The sequence below is a fragment of the Bison bison genome, unplaced genomic scaffold (genome assembly GCF_000754665.1).
Source record: "Bison bison bison isolate TAMUID 2011002044 unplaced genomic scaffold, Bison_UMD1.0 scf7180017864390, whole genome shotgun sequence".
In the NCBI taxonomy this organism is placed as follows: Eukaryota; Metazoa; Chordata; class Mammalia; order Artiodactyla; family Bovidae; genus Bison; species Bison bison.
In genome coordinates this window covers 4,631,662-4,653,985 of record NW_011494962.1, presented here as the reverse complement: position 1 = coordinate 4,653,985, position 22,324 = coordinate 4,631,662, and the positions used below count along the sequence as shown (strand labels likewise).

At 47.1% G+C, this 22,324-nt stretch overlaps 1 pseudogene; it reads right to left on the bottom strand.

Moving 5' to 3' along the window:
- Positions 1-13,293, bottom strand: part of LOC105002238 — a 121,336-nt pseudogene extending 108,043 nt beyond the window's left edge.
- Between the last annotated feature and the right edge of the window lie 9,031 nt (positions 13,294-22,324).

The following is a 22,324-nucleotide window of genomic DNA, read 5'->3' as shown; positions in this document are numbered from 1 at the left end:
GCGCTGCACATCAGCGCGGCGGCGGCGTGAGTGTGCGCGCGGGGGCGGCGTGCGCGCCGGGGGCGGTGTGTGTGTGTGTGTGTGTGCGCGCGCGCGCGTGTCAGTGTGCCCCTTCCAAGGAATGCCCAGTGTGCACCCGGTGCACAATCAGAACCCACTGAGCACGAGCCCGGGGTGGGAGGAGGCGCTGCTGCTGGAGGCGATGGGGACGGCGAGACAGACATGTCGGCAGCACTGCAGATGGGGCTGGGGGCCGCAGTTGCTGGCGAGTTAAGTGGGGCTTGTGTTTCTGCGTGTGTGTGTGTGTGTGTGTGTTGCTACAGGGAGCCGCTTCTCCCTCCCTGCTTCCCACTTCCCTCCTTCGCTCCCTCCCTCTCTCTCCCTCTCTCCTCTTCCATTCAGGTTGGCTTTCCCACCTCGCATCCATGCCTGTCCCAGGAATGGTATAGCCAGACCTTTTCTGAATTATTTATAGACCGGTGCCAGCTGTTTTCCATTCCTCTGGTGTGCACTCTGTGGGAAATGCAGGGTTTCCTCCCCCCTTTTCCTTAAAACGAATTGATTTCTTTTTTTCGGAATGCATTTTTCTCATCCTCTGGGGGACACTCGAATCAAACCCTGACCATCTCTTTTTTCCCCCTTAGGAAGGGGACGCTTTGGGAATGACCACGCTCCACGGAGGGACAGAGCCGGTCCCCAGCTTCTCTACACAGAGCCTCCTCCACTAAAGCTCCAAAAACCAAAAACCGTAATTGCCCGAAGAATTGTTTAAAAAAAAAAAAAATAGTCTGGCCACTAACCTCACATGCACACGGAATAATCATTCTGGATTCTGCATTGTGAGCTGTTCTCCATAGCCTGAATTACCTTTGAATTCCATCTTTTTTTTTTCTTTGAATTTGCCTCTCTTCAAGACACAAGATTAAAACAAAATTCACGCTGAATTGGATTTTAAATGATCTTCCTTTTCTTTATCCTTCGTCTTTCTTATGTGGATATGCAAGCGAGAAGAAGCGACTGGATATTCCCACCATGCTCACTCCCTTAATCTGTCTGTCTAGAGGTTTGGCTTCTACAAACCAAGGTAGGGCAAATCCAATTTCATTTTCTTCTCACCTGGGGTAGGGATTCCTTGTTTATCTCTCTCTTCAAGTCCCTCAAGTGGATTTTTTTGAGGGGGGAAGAAAGGGTAACAAGATACTCAAATAATGCTGTGTGGGGGAAAAGGCTTGTTACAAAGGGGGAGATCTCCCATGTTATTTCTTTTCCTGCCTCATCAAACAGGTTTGGGGTTTTTTTGAAGGCATGGGGCCGGATATATGTAGGGACAGCCGTTGGATGGCAGAAGGGCTGGGAGACCTGTGTGATTTTCAAGTCAAATAGCAAATTTATTCACCCTGAGCTAAAGCTCTGATTTTTATGGGAATCGGGAAAGCTTTTTTTCTTTTTTTTTCTTTTTTTCAGGCTGCCTTTCCCCCTTGCCACTTCCATGTCTCTCTAGCTCCTGTCTCTACCTTCCTGGGCATCCTTTTTATGCCCTTTTTAAAAATGAAATAATGAATGAGGTTCTTGTAGCTGTTGCCCCGAAGTCCACTTGCTGTGTAAACGCCGACCCTCGGCCAGAGATCCCGGGAGGCCTACTGCAGAGGGACAGGTCTAGGTAGGAAATCAGCCTGCTCTCAGAACACCTGGAATTGGCGGATGCTGCAGGTTAAGAGGACTCAAATTTTAGGCTCGGAAAGAAAGAATTCTGTCAGTATTCTGCTTTTTCATTTGTAATTTTTGGTGTGCTATTATATTTGAGCTATAAATTTCTCCTTCTGTCTACACATCTATTTATACCCACACATCCTCCAAGCAAACTGTTACTTCCACACTCTTGCAAAATGGCTATCTTGCAGAGTTCTAAAATGCTGTGCGTGTGGCAGGGGTGCAGAATTTGACACGTGAGTCTTTGTGTTAAACAAAGAGATGTGCAGTTTGCTTGGGTTAGCCATGGACCCTCCAAAGAGAATGAACACTTACATTTTTTCTCCGTCTCATCGAATTCTACAACATGAGCAGTGTGGTTTGGCGGTATTTTCATGGACTTGGAAAGAGAAATAGCAGGAGAAATGGAAAAGACTTAGCTAATGGCTCTTCAGCTAGCCACTCGTGCAATCCAAGACTACTCCTAGGAAATAAGATCGCCCACGGGCTGGAGGGCCAAGGTGGTGAGCTGGCTACTCCACTGACCGTATATTCCCAAACTCCGAAGGCACCCAAGGGTAGGAATCGGGTTGAGATAAAGATTTTCAACATAATGTAGCAGAATCACTAGTACCAATAATCTTCCTGAAAGTATTCCACCTCCAAATCTTTTTTTCCAGTATTTTTTTTTTTGTAATACTTTGAAACAATCTAAAATACTAAAGGGATGTGGGAGAAGTCCTGGAAGGTCCTTATCACTCAACATCACTTTAGAGGAGAGTTAGTTCATTGTCCAGAAAGAATGGTTGGAATCTGATTCACTGCTGCCCTGCCCCAGGTTTCATTCTTCTGAACATTCCTTGCTTCAACTCTCATTTGTAACCATGGTGTTATCAGAGTGACAGGTTGGGATCCCACTTGGAGCCACGCTCTCACCATCTACAAATAGCCGGGGTGATCTAGTTGTGCGCTCACCTGAGACACCTGAGTGGCTCCCCATCTGCTCTGCTCCTTCAGGTGGGAGGATGAAGTCTGAATTTGACTTCAGAATAGAGCAGAGGTCTGGGTGACAATAGCAGCTCCATGTGCAATGATCCCATAGGTAGGATGAACCAGTCGAGATGGGCCTCTGCCTCGTTTGCATTTCTGAGGCCACCCCAGTGCTCTCCACCAAGTAGGTCCTTCATCAGGTTGGTTGGTGACGAGATTGTCAGGAGGCCTTTCGATCAGAGTCTCAGCCCCATTTGCCCTGAATGCCAATGGGGTGAAGACAGGTTCCAGGCCATCCTTAGCAGGCTCTAAGACTGGGCAAAGGACAAGACACTGAAAGGGGAGGAAGGGAGGACTAAGTGGTGGGAAAGCCTCCAAGAGGAAGAATGGAATCTATCCGGAAAGAGCTTGTTGGGATTCAGGGAGGAGTCACCACAGGTGATCCATGCCTTTCCACATCCAAAGCCCTTTTGGAGACCCTGGGAGGAGGCAGGTGTCCGGTCCTCGAGAGCAGATGCCCTGAACTCAGTGGTGTTCTGGGCTGTCTCGGGGCCATTGTTTTCTACCCCTGCTTTTTTTTTTTTCCCCTCACTGTGCAAAATGCTGACTGGGTTCTATTTTGTCTTCCCTCCTGTCAACTCCCCTGATGGTGTGGGCTACGTGGGAAAGAAATGTGGCTCCTTGTGGGAGGAAGAGCACATTTAATTCCAATCGAGGTGCCTCCATGATATGCAATTAAGAAAAAAATTAATAGGAAATAAAGACTTCCCAGGAAAGCACGGTTAAGGATGTTAGACTGGTGATTTCAAGGGAAGCAGAACAACATGGTGTCTTCTGTATATATGTTTCAGGTGTAGCAAAGCCTGATGGAGATGTGAACACAGGACGATGTGGCAGCTTAGAATAGATACTGGAAGCAAGGAGGGGGCAGGGTGTGCCCAGGAGTGTCTAGTTCCTTCTCTCCATTGGTTCCATCCCTGGGAAGCCTGTCTGTCTGAAGAGCCTTGCTTTGCCACACTATCTGTATAATTTATCAGGGGGGGTTAGAGGCAGAGAGACTAAGGAAGGAGGAGAAATGACAGAAAAGGAGGAGTAAGAGAAAAAATTCCTCTAGTCACTACTTTGCACACCCAGTGCCTTTCTGTTAGGCTGAGAGAGAAGAGAGACTTCCTCTGGTGAAGGGATGAACAGCAGGTACTTTGATTTTGTATTCCTGCTTTACCTCCAGAAATATGGTTTCAGAACCTTGACCGTCTCCCTTGACCTTCACATTCACGCACCCAGACTTGTGTGTGTGTGGGGGGTGGGCAATGGGCATCTGGGGGGTGGACACGTGGACTAAAATTGGTTGGTGGGATGAGTGGCTGCACAGGACTGAGCTGGGTTCAGTCCTTGGCCACATCATCATTACCTTGTATAACCATCTCCCATCTCCTCCATGAATATGATGAACCCAGGATATAGAGTTTTTTTCCCCCCCTATTTTCTTGTTCAAGGATCTGAAAATTGAGATAACATATCGACTAGTACTGACAGGCTAAAGCAAAAATTTAGTTAATATTTACAGACTGTGAAATAGAGGCAGGGGAAAGGACCGGTTGTGTGTGAAGAAACCAGAGCAAAACAGCAGCCTATAGGAGCCAGGTGGAGCTCGTCATTCTAAAGCAGGGAAACTATTGTTCTGAGTGATGGCCTTCTCTCTGTAGTGATGGACAGTAGGGCTGACAAAATAGCTCATCTTGGCTAACTTGCTGGGGTCAGAAGTGGATAAGCTCCTTTTCCTCACTGCCATTCTGCACCCTCCTTAAGAATTCTAGAAATTTCTTCCTTTCGGTAAACTACATTTGCAGTCTCTGCTATGGTGCATACAGTTGGATTGTAATATCTGCTCTCTCTGTAAATAAATATGAATCCAAAGAGTCTAATGAATTGTTCACATTTATTAAAGTGCATCTCCTCTTTGCAACCACAAGAAGAAGTCTCCAGGGAGAGTAAATTAGTGGTTGAATTGATATTATCTTTCAGAAGGTTGCAGAAGATAGAATGTGAAGGGGCAGGCATAACTCAGAGGAGGTGGGTTTCTACAGTATACCTGTGGCTGTTAATGAGGTGCCTGCAGCCATGACACAAGATCCATGGTGTGGATCAGCTCTTAGGGTTTGGTGAGCCCAGAGAGGTGTGTTCAGAACCTTGCAGTTGGTTCCTCAGTGACTTCCAACCATATTATTTTTGTGTTTTCACTTTCCACTGCTTTCAGCTGAGGTTGGCAGAGAAGGGACCTCGTGCCTATGTAACCTGTCGTTGAAATCCTCTGTGCCTACCCTGGGAAGTCCTGCCTTCTCTCCATCACTGGTACTTGCAGATGACCATGAGTCCACTTTATCCTAGTTTTGTTTATATGCCCTGTTTCCCTAAGAAGTTTGTGAGCCCCTTGAGGGCACGGAGGGGTTTATTCACCTTGGAATCATTTTTACTTGACACAGTGTCTGGCACATAATAGAGACTTGGGAAAATAGTAAGTGAATGAGTGGAGAGAAGAAGTGAAATATTAATTAGTGAAAGATGCTACTTGTTATTCATTCAGGTGGGTTTAGGAATGGTTCACAGTTAGGATGTTAGAGGAGATCAAGAGTTTGAGAGCTCTGCGACACTTTTGAAAGCATCTTCTCTGACCTCACGTAATAGATGAAGACACTGAGATCCAGGGACGTTCAGTGATTTGTTTAAGTTGGGTAGCTGCTTACTGCCAAGGCTTTGTGCACCGCTTCTCTTAACAGAGTGAGATATGGAGGTTATTTGTGAATTTCAGATGTCTCCATCAGCACTTCTCAAACTTTATTGAATAACAATCACCCGGGGACCTTATTAGAAGGTCCATTCTGAATCAGGAGGTCTGGGCTGGTACCTTAGATTCTGCATTTTTGGCCATCTCCCAAGTGATGCCCAAATTACTTGACCATGGATCGTGGGTCTACATCACTCCTGAACCCAATTCTGTATCATCGTGAACATTGGCAGTTCCACATGTATTTCTGTTCCTCTGGGGACTTCCAGCCTTTCTGCTTTGTTCTTAAAAATAGAAAAGAAAAAAATCAGAGAGGAGGTTTTGTATTTAAGTTCACCCTTGTCCTTTCTTCCTTCACTCTTCTACCCACATATGTCGTTTGCCTCTTTGCCTTCGGTCCTCTCTGGTTTTCTTATTCCGGTCCTTCTCATCACCCATTCTTTTCTTGTACTCCAGCTTCTGAGTTTATTTATCTCTTGGTCTCTTTTCTTTCACACTATCTCTTCTTTTAACTTCATTTATTTTTATGACTTTTGCTCTCCTCAATTATTCAACAAACATGTGTTAAGAACCAATTTTTGTCAAGCACTGTGTTATAAAAAAAATTTAGCTCTGGCTGTGCCTTCCAGTAGTTGGGGATTTAATGGGGGAGACATGTAAGGAGACCACCGTGTCCTTGGGTAAGAGATGTAAAAGAGAGCAACCTTGGATAAAGAGGTGGGCTTCATGGAGGTGGTGACATTTAAACTACATCTTTAATTAGCAGTTTCCTAGAAGAAGGAGAGAATGGTCGTTTCAGGAGGATGGAGAACAGACGGAGAGGCAGGTGTTGTCACAGGGCAAGCCTCCCGCTTTTGCTCACATCCCTTAACTTGGGGAGAAGATCAGCACGTCATCGTGCTGGTTCAGTGATTAGGAAGGAATTTCAGATTCCAGATGATGAGGCCAGAGGATAATGTGAGGGTCTTGTTGAAAGAAGAGGGAAGAGAGTCCTTTCTGGTTTAGCAGCTCTACGGTTAATGAATCCTAGCCCTGTTTATAAGGCTTGCCTCTGGAATGAGCAAAGGACACCATCTTCATCTCAGGCCATGGCTTGCTGCTAACTTTGCTGATGGCCGTTATAAAGAAAGGGACAGCTGTTAGTTGGTTTGTAGCCAGGGAGAGAGCTGGATCCTAGCCCGGGCCAAGCTACTGGGAATGAAGGCCCAGCCGAGCCCCATGTGTTTCTAGAGGAAGGGAGGCAGAGAGAGGCTATGCCAGGCAGACACTAGCTACTTTCTTTAATGGTGAAGGGGAGTGATGAAAGAAGAGGGGCTCAGTTACTTGCTCTTAGGACATTCACAAAATGTTTTGGTGGCCTCTTTAGAGGGCTTCTTGTTTCAGGAGTGTTCCTCATGGGGCTGTCCTGGTGTAGACATGCTCAGAAGACACCTCCAGCTAGCACTTCAGTGAACTGTAGCACTGGAGCCTAAGGGGAGAGGGATTGGAAATGAATGTTCCGCTAAATTTTATTTGTACCTTTTCCTGCTCCCCATCCTTCTCTACCCCTTTCCCCGCACTGTCACCATTTCTCTGGATATTATGGTCTGTATACGTTTCATTAGCAAAAGGAACCTAAGCTCAGCCTGAAGAGCCACCTACATGTAAAGAGAGCGTACACCTGAGGGTGTGTGGATGAGCAGGTGGCACCGCTGGGTGGTGGGACATTCATTTCAAGGTGACCGGAGGGGCAGGGCAGGGAAGGCATAGTGACAGGGCTGTGCTTAGAGTAGCGGGGCCAGGGGCCAGGAGGAGGCCAGGCCCAAGGGAGTGACAGGTCTGGAAGGAAAAAGAGATGCAGTTTTGGGCCCTGCTGGGGGTCCACCCTTCTAAGGGGAAGTATCTGTCACCTGTCGTGGAGAGCTTCCTAGATCAAGACAGTTGAAGGTTTCAACTGGTTAACTCGCGCGACTTCTAACAGCCACACCGCGCTCCACACATGCCATCGTCTGTGGCTTTGCTCACCGCCTCATTCAGACCACAAATCTCCTCCTTTAGAGAGAAATGTCAAGCCTCAATTTCCTATGACTCTTTATAGAGACCCTCTCAGAGCTTCAACTGGTGAGAATTTCTTAGGAAATCGGATCTCGTTTCTTTCGGAGAGAAGGGACTTCAAAACAAGGGCCGGATGAAAGCTGCATTGTTCTGGGAGGGGAGAGGAGAGGCTTGGGAGAAACCTGGAGCTTAGCTGATGTCTTTAATCCTTTCCCCAAAGCCCTCTGTACCCCATGAGAATGCCCAGACATTCTGGGTCGACCCTCTCACCTCCCAGGGGTCTTAGTCTGGTCACTTTAGATTAGAGAGCAGTTTTTTTGTGTGTGTGTATCCAAATACACACACACACTAGACTTGTGTACATATGGGCATGTTTGTGCAGGGACTTACTTGCCAAACAGTAGTCAAAGATTTTCTTAAATGCAGTAAATGTGTCTGTGCATTTAGGTACAGTAATGCATGTGGGTGTGTATATGTGTATATGAAAGAAATAGGATAAGTAGCGTATTAATTGGAGAAGGCAATGGCACCCCACTCCAATTCTCTTGCCTGGAAAATCCCATGGACGGAGGAACCTGGTAGGCTGCAGTCCATGGGGTCATTAAGAGTTGGGCACGACTGAGTGACTTCACTTTCCCTTTTCACTTTCATGCATTGGAGAAGGAAATGGCAACCCACTCCAGTGTTCTTGCCTGGAGAATCCCAGGGACGGGGGAGCCTGGTGGGCTGCCGTCTATGGTGTCGCGCAGAGTTGGACACGACTGAAGCGACTTAGCAGCAGCAGCAGCATATTAATGCTGACAGGCACCTTGGAGATTATCTTCCACAGGCCCCATTTTGAAACTGTGAAAGTAGTTCTGGGGTTAGCCACGTGGCCTAAAGCCACGTGCATGTGGCAGAGTCAGGTCCACAGAGTCCCTTTTCGATGCCTCCCCTCCACTGCCCGGCCCCACTTGTCTCCTTGGCCTGCCTGACCCCGAAGCCAGCCAGTGGTGAGCCCTTGGCCCCATCTTCTGGAGCCCAGGGTATCCTGTTCCCCCTGGGAGTGTGAGGGGTCTTTACAGAGTTACGTTTTCCCAGGGTGTCCTCCGTGGTGGTGAGGACGGCGGTGGTCCTGGCAATCAGAAACGCCTTTTGGTTTCTGCTTGTGTTCTTTACCCCGTGACCATGTGACCCCCAGGGATGCTGGGCATTGACTTCCTCATTTCTGAAAGAGCAAGACAGGCTCCTTAACCAAGCAAGACAGTGCTCCTTAGCCCCAGGTCAGTCACACAATCACCTGCAGAACTTTGGCAAAAATAAATACAGACAAATAAATAACACCACCCCAAGGTCATGGATGTCCGTGCCCAGGCCGACCCCAAACGGTTCAATTAAAATCTCTCAGGGTGATAGCCAGGCTGTGGTCATTTAAATATATTTCCCAGGGAGCCTCATGTGAGGCCATATTTGAGAACCGCTGGGCGAGATGACTGACAGGCACCTGTTAGCTCTTAGCATCCCACAGCCCTAGTATTTGAATGTGCAAATGGAGACCCTAAGGCTGTGAAATGGTCCCATAACCAGCAGAGGGTCCCTAAGTCAGAGGTCAGAAGAAGTGGTTGGAGCGTGAGGGCATGTACTATACAGAGTGTACCCAAAGGGTGGAACTGGTGTGAGCTTCAGAGGAGAGCTATAGTAACCCTGTTCCTGGGCTCTCTCACCAGTGACCTGCGCTGGGAACGGGGTGGTTGGGGGGAGGGATGGTGGGGACTGCTTTCCCGGAACCCTTGAAACAGGTGTGCCTGCCTGCAAGTAGGGCGCATGGCCCCATCCCCTGTTCCACTTAGTCTGTATTGAGGGTGCCCCATTTCTCATTTTGGAGAGAGAGCCTCATTTCACTCCTGTGTAACACTGTAAATGTAGGAAAACTATTAATAAATGGGGCTGGCTGAGCGGACCCTGATTGACTGGTGAGGGGTGTGAATGGGGCAATTATCTGAGTGCGGTTGGGATCCACTGGCCCCGTCCCCTCCCTCTCAGCGCCTGGAGTTGAATATTAAAGGCATGAAGAGGAGGAAGAAGGTGGGAGGCAGTAAGCTTCGTTCTTCTGTGACTGTTACTTTAATCACTGACTGTTAAGCTGGCTGGCTTAATAGTTTTCTCACCTGCTTCCTTTTTGTCTCCCTCCCTTCCCCATTTTAAAATCAATGTGAACCTAAATGTACAGAGGTGAGAGGAGAAAGCAGATTTATTGGATCTGTGTTCCTTTAAAAGGACAAATCATAAGAAAGTAAAAATAGTTCTGTTTTGGACGTCTGCTCAGAGCAGTTGGAGAGAAAGGTGATTAGTGTGGTTTGGACTCACAGTGGAGTTTGGTGTGATGTGCAGAGGTGTGAGCCGATGATTGTCTAGGAGAACCCTGAGCAGAGGACTCACTGATCTGCATTTCCCAATATCTATTGGTTGGTCCTTTGGAAGCAGAATATCTGAATCATGGAGATACTGCAGCCTCTTGCTTTGGGTTTGTTACCATGCAGACCATGCGTTCCGTGGGGCCAGAGCTGTTGTCTTTGGGGTTCGTGGCTCTTCTCTCGATCACCTTGTTAGAAACTCTGGGATTGTTTCTGGGCTTAAGGGGAGACGGAACTCATTTCAGTCCTGTGCTGGTCTTGTTTACGTGTGTGTCCTGGTTTTTCCTTCAGCTCACAGAGGAAGAGAGACTGCAGAAGAAATCTGACCCTGGCCAAATATAGGTGCTCAGATTTAACGGAAGGTCTTTCTTAGGTAGGAGAACGTTGACCCTTTGGATTTTTTGAGGAAAAAAAAAATACTGGGTGGGTTTTTTTCCTCCGTATAGAAGAGAAATCACTTTTGCTTGTTGATGAATTTGCCATTTTTCCATGAGAATGAGACTCCTGCTTCCTGCTTTATGTCACTTTAAGTCTTTGGTGCTTAGCAGAATGCTCTCTGCACATGGGCACTGCTCAAAAATGCTGCTTGTCGATACCGATGTGATAGAAATTAACATGCATTGAGGATACAGTTGACATATTTGTACGTCTAACGTTTTCATTTCCTGGCCATCCAAGCACCTCGTGATGCTTCCGGTGTGTTTCACTAGAGCTGTATGGATGCGAGTGTCTCTAGTGCTTGCTACAGACTGGTGATGAAAACGTACCCATTTCTCAGTGCCTCGCTTCTTTGAGTTTCATTTTACATTGTGTTTATTAAGGGCATTTCTTCCAAAAGCGCTCCCTTATCACTTACTGTGCTTTTCCCCTTTGCTGCAAATTCCATGTAAAATACTGTCATCCTTCCAGGTCCATCTGTAAGACTCTCTCCTCCGCCAAGTCCTGCTTGATCTTCCCAGCTAGAAATAAGCCCTCTCAAGTCATCTGTATACATCCTCTTTTCATTTTCTTTTCACCTTTCTCATGCTAACTTTGGGGGCAAATCCCTAGGAAGGCCTTTTCATCTCATGTGCCCCAGTTGCTTTCACTGCACCGGGCTTTCTGGAATAAATAGGAACATGGTTACTCACCTTCTCAACCTCTCCTTTTTATTCTGTCGCTCTTTACAGAGAGGCTTTGATTTCAAGATAAAATTCAAAGTTGGTTCTGAAACTTATGAATGTCTTTCTACTACCATAGCAGGGAATCTCAGCTATTGGTCAGTCTTCGTTTATGTACCTCGGTTTATGGAACCTCAGTTTGAGGTTAGGGAAGGAAATGAGAAGGTCCTGGAATTAGGTGGCCAGAAGTTATAGATCATTTGGGAGAGAAATGGTGGAATGAAAATACTAAGAATTATTGCTGTCAGTTTAAGTATAATAATCATCTAAAAGGAATGGCCTCACTTTTGCTTAGGACAGTTTCAATTTTCTGTTGAAATTGGGCCTTGAATTGGCAATAGATATTTGTGGTTACATTATATATGTAATATTCTGGCTTGCATTACATATGTTATCTCATTCAATCCTTACCAGCAGGCTGACATTATTTTCTTTTTCTCAGATGGACAGAGTGAAGGTTAGAGAGCACAAGGGCACCTAGCAGTCAGCAAGCCAGGATTCCAGCCGACACCCTTGGATTCTAACTTCTGGCTCTTGAAACTCTATAGAGCCACTTCCATGTAAAAGGCGGGGAGGGTTTATGTCGCATGTAGAGGGCCCCATAAGCACATGTACTCTGAAACTTAGCTGAAGTGACTTCCTTCTGATCCCTTCTCTTTGGGCTTCGCTCTTGGCAAAAGACAAAGTTGTTTTCAAGTAGAAAAATGCATCCTACAAAATAGCCAACTTCTGGACTGTAATTTAATTTAGTGAGGACAAGAGGTGAGAAAGTCATGGCATTGGCAATCAGCGTCTCTTTTATTTCACATGATGGTTAAGGCTTGGACACCATCTTCTTAGCCTATTCCTACCCTTCTGTAAATATCCTGCACCTCCAACTTGAAGATACTTTCTTTAAGAGGAAACAGTCCCCTTTGAACTTACTTAGTCTTGGACGTTCTGATGATTACCCATTTTCTCCCACCTATGTCTTTCTCAAACCCAGGTGTACACTACCACTTTGAGTGCTTAGAATAAGAGAATGGCGATCAAGCATCCGGCTTCATCATTGGGTTTTTACTAGTAGCAGGACTCACTATTATTATTCCATGAGATACATTTGCTTCATTCCAAGAAGGATAAGAAGGAACTCTTTTCATTTCAAATATCTGCATTAACTAGTGACTCAGAGGGTACTTTTTTTTTAAGTAAAAATACAAGATAAAGATTCAGTTTCCCTGTTGTTGCTCAGTTACTAAGTCATATCTGACCCTTTTTGACCCAGTGGACCGCAGCACACCAGGCTCCCCTGTCCTTCACTGTCTCCCAACTTTCCTCAAATTCATGTCCATTGAGTTGGTGATTCTATCAATTTCCTGTGTCTTTACTTTTCTGTCTAAGAAAGGAGGTTGTGTCTTGGTGTTGCAGGGCATTCTGGTGCTTAGCTTTGTCATGTGTGGATCTTAAAACTACTTTTCAGTAATTTGAAGCAGAGTGGTACTGGGGAAGGAATGCTTGAGGGGCCAGGAATCTGGTCCCGTCTCAGCCCCACGTGCATGCTGTGGGACTCAGGCAAGTTACCCAACCTCTCTGAGTTCATGTCCTCATTTGTAAAATGAGACCTTTAGGGGATACAGGGATTGTGTTGTGGAGCAAGTGAGGAAATGTAAAGAACCCCTCAAACCATGAGCTTAATATACACACAGTATCATTGTTAATAACTCCACCCTGCGCAACATCACGGCTTTGGAACGATCTCCAGTGCGATGCGTGGACCACATACTCCCCGTGGGCAGGAGAAGAGGGGGCATCTGATGGGGGCGCAGGCAGCGAGGCCCCGGCATTTGGAACCCAGGGCAGCAACTGTGACCTGTGGTTTTTAGTCTTTGGTCTCTGTCTCCTTCTCCGGTTCTCTTTCACAGTATTTATCTAGAAAACTAGATAAATGCTTGTCAGAAAGGAGAGCAAGACTAATCTTTCTAGCTCTATGTATAGAACCATTTTTCCCAGGCTTATCTTTTATCTTTACACGATCCGAGAAGGGGAGAGATGAAGATGGCGACGCAGGCAGAGGAAAAGGAAAATGTGAAAGGCAGTCTCAGGCTCCCGCCTTTGCTCACACCTCCTGCTCTGTCGCAGTGCCCTCCCCACCTCCGCTCACCTGCCTCACTCCTGTCCTGTCTTCAAGATTCTGCTCAGGACTTCTCTGCTCCAGGTCCTCCTGGTACCCCCAGGCTGGAGTCACTGCCTCCTTGCTGACCATGGTCCTCTGGTTTGAAATGACTCTTACCGTGTCTCCATTCCATCCATCCTGCTTTCTCAAGGGCAGAAAACGCTTCTACCCTCTGCCCCTGGGGAGCCTAGCAGAGTTCTGGCATGGGGTGGGCTTGTACCAAGTGGCTGGTGCTGTGATCTGAGCACCGACAACTTCTGTGTCAGCGCTGTCCATGCATGAATAAATCTGACAATCCCAATCCCCCAACCCCTGAAAGTGTGTGTAGTTATTGCCTACATTTTATGGAAGAGAATACCAAGGACACAAAGAGGTTAAAACTTGTGTAGCTCAAGTGGCAGAGCTGGGATTTGAACCCAGCTGTCTGGCTGGAGCTCATGCTCTTAAGCTTTATGCTCTATAGCTCTGTAGTAAATTTTTATGGCCGACTCGAACGGTCAGACACTTGGACATATTTTGTGTCCGGTTCTCCGTAATGAGGAGAGTGCACATGGTTGGGACCATGCTCCTTAGATACAAGACACACCCAGGACCGTATTCCAGAAAAGCAAGGGCATGTGTTAGCATCGTCAGTGATCAGCTTTGCTGTGGATGGAGTGGATTGTGCTTCTCTGCTTCTTGCTGTCATCACCTTTTGGTGCCTTAAGGTTTTCTGGTCACCATCTCTTCCAAGGGGACCTGCTAACCTGCACACCCCTCCATTGTTTCTTATAACGGTCTAACATGGTGGCAGGTCCAGAAAACAGTGGTTGAAAACAAGCACTCAGGAGTCAGACAGCCAGAACTTCCATACAGCTCCTTTGGTTTACTGGGCAGAGATCTTCATATCTCTGTAACCCCAGATTCCTTACCTGTACGAGGGACTTCCCTCGTGGCTCAGTTGGTAAAGAATCTGCCTGCAATGCAGGAGACCTGGGTTCGATCCTTGGATTGTGAAGATCCCCTGAAGAAGGGAATGGCTACCCACTCCAGTATTCTTGCCTGGAGAATCCCATGAACAAAGGAGCCTGGCGGGCTACAGTCCATGGGGTTGCACAGAGTTGGACAAGACTGAGCGACTAACACTGACTTTTCAAGATGTTCAGTTCAGTTCAGTCGCTCAGTTGTGTCCAACTCTTTGCCACCCCATGGACTGCAGTACACCAGGCTTTCCTGTCCATCACCAATTCGCCGACCCTACTCAAACTCATGTCCATTGAGTCGGTGATGCCATCCAACCATCTCATTCTCTGTTGTCCCCTTCTCCTCCTACCTTCAATCTTTCTCAGCATCACGGTCTTTTCAAGTCTTTTCAAATGAGTCAGTTCTTTGCATCAGGTGGCCAAAGTATTGGAGTTTCAGCTTCAGCATCAATCCTTCCAGTGAATATTCAGGATTGATTTCCTTTAAGATGGAAATTCAAGATGAGGTATTCATAATTCTGGCCTTTCAGTCATTATGAGAATTAAGTGACTTATTTCACTTTGAACTGTACTTGTGACAGAGTTAGCATTCAGTAAGTAATAACTATTATGACAGCCCTTGGTCCCCACCCAGCCAGAGCCAGTTTGGTGGTGAGGATGTAATGCGTAGTTGTCCCATGTTCGGGGCAGTCATTTCTGGCTTAAGGCCTTCCAGATGAAGACTGGCATTGACCTCTTTGAATATCTTATTAGATCATAGATGGCAAGAGAAGAAAGTATGGTCAAGAGCTGACATGTTCCTAGAATATTGAGAGAAAATGAAATCTAAGTACACACAAAAAAATGCAGATCATATGCATAAATAGGCCCCAGTCTCCAGGAGTTGGTGATGGACAGGGAGGGCTGGCGTGCTGCGATTCACAGGGTCACAAAGAGTCGGACACGACTGAGTGACTGGACTGAACTGAACTGAATCAAAGATTTAAAAATTAAAGTGAGCTTTGGGCAGAATGACTATGAACTGATCAGAGGGGGAAAATAGAAAGATGTAAGGAAACCTGTAAACAAACAAACAATTTGAGCAAGAAAGGGAAGTTTTCAATGAAAGAAGGAAACAGAGGCCAAGACAAACCGACTTGTTTGTAATAGTAATAATCACTTACATTTTTGGAGTGCTGTATAGTTTTCCAGGTGGTGCAGCAGTAAAGAATCTACCTGCAATACAGGAGACTTGTAGGAGACCTGGGTTCAACCCCTGGTCAGGAAGATCCCCTGGAGAAGGAAATGGCAACTCACTCCAGTATTCTTGCCTGGGAAATCCCATGGACAGAGGAGCTTGGCATGCAACAGTCCATGGGGTCACAAAAGAGTTAGACCTGACTTCTTGTTCATTCGATAAGTCGTGTCTGACTTTGGACACTGGATCCCATGGACTGCTGCACACCAGACTTCCCTGTCCTTCACTACCTCCCAGAGTTTGCTCAAACTCATTCATATCCTTTGAGTCGATGATACCATCCAACCATCTCATCCTTTGCCACCCCCTTCTCCTCCTGTCCTCTATCTTTCCCAGCATCAGGGTCTTTTCCAGTGAGTCGACTCTTTGCATCAGGTAGCCAAAGTATTGGAGTTTCAGCTTCAGCATCAGTCCTTCCATGAATATTCACAGTTGATTTACTTTTGGATTGACTGGTTTGATCTCTTTGCTGTCCAAGGCACTCTCAAGAGACCCTTAGCGACATGACTTAGCAACTAATCAAACAAACAAAACAAATTGTTCTAGGCTTTCTCATGTTTTCTTCCCCGCATATTTTTGATAGTCCCAGTGTAGGAGAAATTCTGGCAGAAACTGTTATCCCCATTTTACAGATGATGAAATTGAGGCAGAGTGCTCCAGTGATTATACAAAAGGGTACAGCTGAAGAGAAAAAAAGAGATGGAGCTCCATCCCAGCTTTTCTGAGTTCCAAGTCCAGTGTTCTTTCTTCTCTGCCTCCACTTTGAGAGAGACAAGGAGAGATGCTTATTACCTTGGGTGAGAAAGCCAGATTGAAGAAACAAGGAGGAAAAATGACTCTGGTGAGCAGATGAGCCTATTTAGGAAAAGTGAAGGTTGTGGAACCTGAAAAGGTCAGGCCAACATATTGTGCAAAAGACAGAAGAATTTAGGAGAAGGGAGTTATCATTTTACTTCTTTATATTTTTCTTTACTTTCCAAAGTTCCACAATAAAGTGAATTATTCAGAAAAGATGCTATAGGAAATAAAAAAATAAAGACTTTCAATTATATCAAGAATTAGATAAATGTAAAGGGGTAAAGATCATCACCATAAGGGCCAGACGTATACCCTTGCTTTCTTAGAAAATCACTGGGAACTGGTTACTCACATACAATCACATGTGTGTGTTTGTGGGTTATGTGTGTGTGTGGGTGGGCATAACCTGGGTTCTAGCGTGGGTTAGGGAACACAAAACCAAATTAAAATTGGAGGGTATTTTGATACATTAATCAAGAAGAGTATAGTGAATAACCCCAGGTCTTAAAGGCAGATTCTAAGCCGCCTCTAACAAGAAAGTGGTCACTGCAGGGCAAAGGCTGCCATTTGAGAAAATCACAGAGGATTGGAAAGACGTCTGAGGGCCAGCTTCTAACCTTTTTTAAAAAAAAGATGATGACTGAAAGTTACAAACTCAGGAGCATAAATGTTACAGTGGAAAAATATTGAACCTCCCAGTCCATTTCCAGCTCCTTAAAGAGACCAGGCCTTGGCAACCATCAACATGGGTTTTTAAGGAACAAACCCTATTAGAACTGTGGTTTTCTGAGAAGGACAGGCTTGGCAGACTGTAGGCAACTGATACATGTAATTAAGAAGAAGTAATGAAAGTTTTAGATCTGACTTCCCTGGAGAGTCTACCTTTTAAGCAGAAAAATGGGGCGAGGTGAATAGACGGTGCTCAGAAGGGAGCGATGGGCAGTGCAGCTGGCCCTGGAGATGCTGTGGAAGCGTGACTGCCTCTCGCCTGGGAGCACTTGAACTCAGCCTCTGTTCTGTCCTCAACAAGGCGGGATGGTGAAGCCGGCGCTCTGCCTGCCCCTCGGGGACTATTCTCCTGGCTAAGGGGTGGGGGTGTTCCTCCAGAGGTGGCTCTGCAGCTGTGGTGTGGAGAACACTCCACTTACAGCCTCTGGAAGTCCTGCCACCACCCCCGCGCCCCGCTTTATCTGCCACCACCCCTCCCCCTCCCTCCCCACACATGCACTTGATCAGTGATTTCTAAAATGTGTCCTCTGGACCCTCTTCCCAGAAAAACCCACTTTCGAGCCAACTCCTCCAACTCCACACCAGAGGTTAGGCATGGGTGCCGTGAAGGCCAGGTTCAGAACCCTTGCCCTAGGCCCCATGTCCAGGAAACACCCTGGCACGTATTCCTCCACTTCTTTGTCTGTGGAACGGAGTGGGCTGTGGTGAAGAATTTTCCTTGAGGTTCCAGCTCCTGTGTTCTTCCAGGTTCAACCACCCTCATGGGTTTGATTACAGAATGTTTATGAGGTCAAGTACTGGACTCCAGGCTCCCTTTGTTGTGGAATCAGGCGTTATGCCTGTCTCTCCAAGTGCCAACAAGCTAGGAGCTGGTACTAGAGCACAAATGGCTGAAGGAGCAGGCAGAATTGAAGTTCAAGATGGTCTAAGCAAGTGATGTAGTAGCCTTGGCCATCTGGCCAGACATGAGCCAGCCAGCACGGCTGCTTGTGGGTGAGGGGACTGGAGTGTTTTGGAAGTAGTAGATGTGATTCAAACAAAGTAGATTCCGGGCAGAAATCTCATGCCTCTCCCAGTCTACTCCATCTGACTCCTGGGCTTTTGTCTAAGACCCTGAGGACAATGTCTAACCAGAGACAAATGCTCCTTTGGGACCCAGAGTAAGGATTTCTTTAGGTTTCTGAGAGGACTCCCCTCCCCTTCCAACAGAAGGGACAGTCAGTGAAAATAACTTTTTTGGATCCCCTTCTTCCCCTTCCTCCAGGTGGGAGCTTTGTATTTTTACTGGGTGTCAGACAGTGCTTTTCCAAGCTGCTTGGGGCCAGCATCTTTAGGATTTCTAGGCTGGAATCCCTGTGGCTTTTAAACCAAAGCAAACTTGGAGATTTTGAATAGTGCCTTTGGAGGGAAAAGCCAAAGCCCCTTTAGTTCTGCCCAGATCATCAGCCCACAGGAGTCAATGGCCCTGAATTTGCCGCTTGCCACCGAGTGACCTTGGATTAGGCATTTGATTTTTTGGCCCTGGGTTTCCCCTCTTGTGTGAAGTGCAGGTTATGTGAAGGTTCGATGAGGCAAAGTATTATATAAAGTACCTGGAACTTTAACTCCCTGGCCTCTGCCGTCCACACCCTAGGAACAGGGCCGGGGAGTTCTTAGTAGGGCAGGACAGCGGAAAAGTGATGCTCCGTATTGGTCTTCTCCGTCTTCCGATTCTCTTACACAAATACCTTCCCCAGCCTATCCCTCAGCGATCCTTCACTCCAGCTCTAGTGCGCAGAGGAGAAGCAGTACAGAAGCTGGGAGTGGTTTTTTTTTTTTTTTTTTCCGAGTATGAGAAAGGCAGAGGAAGTGTGTGAAACCTGGTGGCCTAGGATGACCTTGGGGAGTGGGGAACGTTTCTAAATTGGTCCTGAAGATAGGGGGGTTGGGGGTATGTGTGCACTATCCAAAGAGAGCTGAGCCTGGGATCCCGACGTTATTAGAGATGATGGCAGCAGCAAAGAAAGAGGGAGAGACAGAAAAAGAGAGTGACAGAAGGAAAAAGAGAGTGACAGAAGGAAAAAGAGGAAAGTGGCACATTCAGGACATCAGCTTCAATCAGTTTCTTTGGCTTCTCTTCCCCTTTGTGTGTTGAGGACAAAAAATACAGGGAGGGCAAGAAAATTGGAGAGGGGCGGAAAGGAAAGGGCTGTAAGGAAGTTCCCCTTCCCAGACCCTGGGGACGGGACTTGTGTGGGCAGAGTGTCAGTCTGAGGTCTGACTGTAGTCCCCCAAGAGGGGACACCCCTACTTCCCTGCCTGCCCACCTTGCCTGCCTGGCTGATGATGATAAGGATGGAGTCATCTGCAGTTTTGGCAGACTTCCGGGGAGAGTCGGAGAGGGACAGCTGCTGTCCTCAACCCTGGGAAGTTCTGTCTGGACTCTGGGGGTAGTTTTTGCAACCTCTTGGTGGAGGTCAGCCAGCCTGTCCGCTGGCCCAGCTTCTCCTGGGCTTCCTTGGGCATCACAGCCACGGGCCAACCTGCTGCCCGGCAGACATGTGCTGGCTGCAGCCTGTTCCATGCCCATCTCTCTCTCAGTCCTGCCTCTAAATGGTGGCAGACAGACATTTTGGGAAGGAATTAAGCGTTATGAATTCATAGAATGTCAAGCATTCAAACAGCAAATAGAAATCACTTTGGACTTTTTCCTTGGTTTTTGTCACAGTGTCTACCGGTCGCTTAGGCAATCCAGGGTTAATTTTATACAGAATGAATGCCGCGTGCGAACCTGTGAGTTGAGTACCTGCAGGCTGGTGGGTTATTGGTCTTTGTGAAACCCTTCTGTTTCCATGGGAGAAGAGGTGGATGTGTTGAAGGCACTGGATCCTGGTCTCCCTTTGGTGTCCAAATCAGGGAATCAGGGGTGGGGATGAGGTGGGCGTGGAGGCAGGGACCGCCCCACTCTGCTCCCGCCGGGTTCCTCTGTGCCGCTGGGCTCCAGCCTGGATGCAGCTGGAGCACGGAGCTGCTGCCAAGTGAAGCCGTGCTCTCTGCTGCTTGCTGTGTGAAAGAGCCAGCCCGGTGCGTGCGTGCGTGTGTGTGTGTGTGTGTGTGTGTGTGTGTGTGTAAGACAGAGAGAGAAAGACACAGAGACAGAAAGACAGAGAGAAGATGAGAATATGAATGAAAAAATCATTCCTTCACGGGATACAAGAAGCCTTAGAGAATGTTCCCTGGGGCACCGATTCCAGTTTCTTCATCGGGCACCAGGATATTTGAAATGCTGCCCAGGTGATTCTGATGGACAGCCAGGCTGGAGAATTGCTCCCCTAGACCCAGCGCCCTGGCTGCTCCCTCACCTGCTCCTTTGTCTCTGGTGCTGCTTTATCACCCACACGGCTCTTTGCAGCATCTGCTCCAAGCGATCGAGTCCCCAGTTTCTTTGAAGCTCCTGGCCATTCTTGTCTGCCTGTCCAATGGACCTGTGTTTCTAAAAGACATGGTGGATTGATTAAATAAATGCTCTTAACCCTGTAATTTTATGCACACGGCTCTACATGCTGTGGAAATAACGGTTCTTAGATTTGTTATTCTAAGTGGATTGTTCAAATCGCCCAGAGGGAAAGAACTTTCTCTAATTTTAATAGAACAAGTGTTTATTTAGCTATTCAGTTAAAATAGTCAACGTTTTTACTTTTGATTCCTTGTCCTGCTATATTTCAAAATATACACTAAAGGAACTTGGAAATATGTTGGATTCATGGGTTCTTGCATGTTTCCTTGGCACATCAACCCCTTACCAACTGAGACACATCCTCCACTTTGTCTGCCTTGCACCTCAGGTCTCCAGCAATGTCCTTCCCCTAAATTATCATGTCTTTCTCACCCCCTCCCCCCGAAGACCTCAATTTGCCCTCTTTGTGACCTTCAAGCTCTGCTTCCTCCATTTCTCTTGGATCCCCTGACCTGACCATGTGGAACCCTTGTTGCTTCTCTCCCTTCCCTGCTCGACCACTGAGGTTTCCTCACCCTCTGGTTTAATATCTCCACCACTGACCCATCAACTTGCAGTCGTATCTGCTTTTTCTGTTCTGTCACTCACACTACTAAGAGAGGATGACAAAAGTCCCAGAAGTCTCATTTCATTTGTCATGCTCAGAGTCCTTCCTTCCAAAACACCATAATCCCTCAAGGATGGGGGTGACCAGCCTTTGTCTGCAAGCCCCAGAGTCACATGCTCACCTTGTCCTGAAAGCATCACCTCCCCAGGCATTCGCTCCAAACCGTTGTTCACAGTCCACGGTCTCCTGACACTTGGCTGAAAAAGTCAACACTCTCTGATGTACGTGTCCACCATCCTCCTCTTCTCAACGCAAATGGTCATGTCTGTCTTTTGTTTGCTGGAAACTGCAGAGGGGCCTCCCTTCCATCTTTCACGACTTGGACAAGCTTTTTTATTTCTGGCCCAATCGTCTTTTCTTTTTTTTTTTTAAATTTTTCTCAGAGCCGCCGGCGGGAGGGGTGGCTGCGACCCCGCCCCGCGCACACCCCTAGCGCCCGCGCCCGAAGCTCCGCCCCCGCCCCTCGTCTTTTCATTAGAAGTTTTGCTGTCACGTTCAAGGCTCCTCTCCTGACATGATGAAATCCTGTCTTCCCATGGCTTCTTCACTGCTGCTTTCAATGGTGACTTTTTAGGTGGTTGCCCTAAATCCTTTATTTCTCCAAAGCAACGTTCATTTTCCTCCAACTCATTCATTTTCCCCGCTCCTTTCTGAAGTCCCCATGTCTTTCTCTCAGAGCCTCAGGGCTGGCACTTCTGGGAGCCTATGCATCTCCCCAACTCCCTGTCTCCAGCCCTGATGGGCTCTGTCTTCAGAACACTTTCACATATGATTCTTCCTTTCCACAAAAACACTGGTCAAGCCTCGTGTTAACAGATCATGGACCTTGAACCTAAACTGCCCAACATTGTCAGTTCCTAGTAGTGAAACCTTTGAAAAATCATCTGACCTCTGAGTGTCCGTTTCCTTACTCATATAATCGGGGTAATAATAGTATAGCTGTTTCAAAATGTTTGGGACTTAAATCACTAAATATCTCTCAAGTATTTAAAACCGTACCTGGCACATTGTGAGAGTCCAGCAAATAAATGTTCGATGTTCCTATGACCTCACGTCTGTGGTTCTCAGCTGGAGACCATGTGGCCTCTTGGGAGGCACTTGGCCACATTTGGAGCTAGTTTTGAATTTCACAGCTGGGGAGAGGAGGGCTACTGTCACCTAGTGAGTGGAGGCCCCAGATGCCGCTCAGTTCAGTTCAGTCACTCGGTCATGTCTCTTTGCCACCCCATGAACTACAGCATGCCAGGCTTCCCTGTCCATCGCCAACTCCAGGAGCCTGCTCAAACTCATGT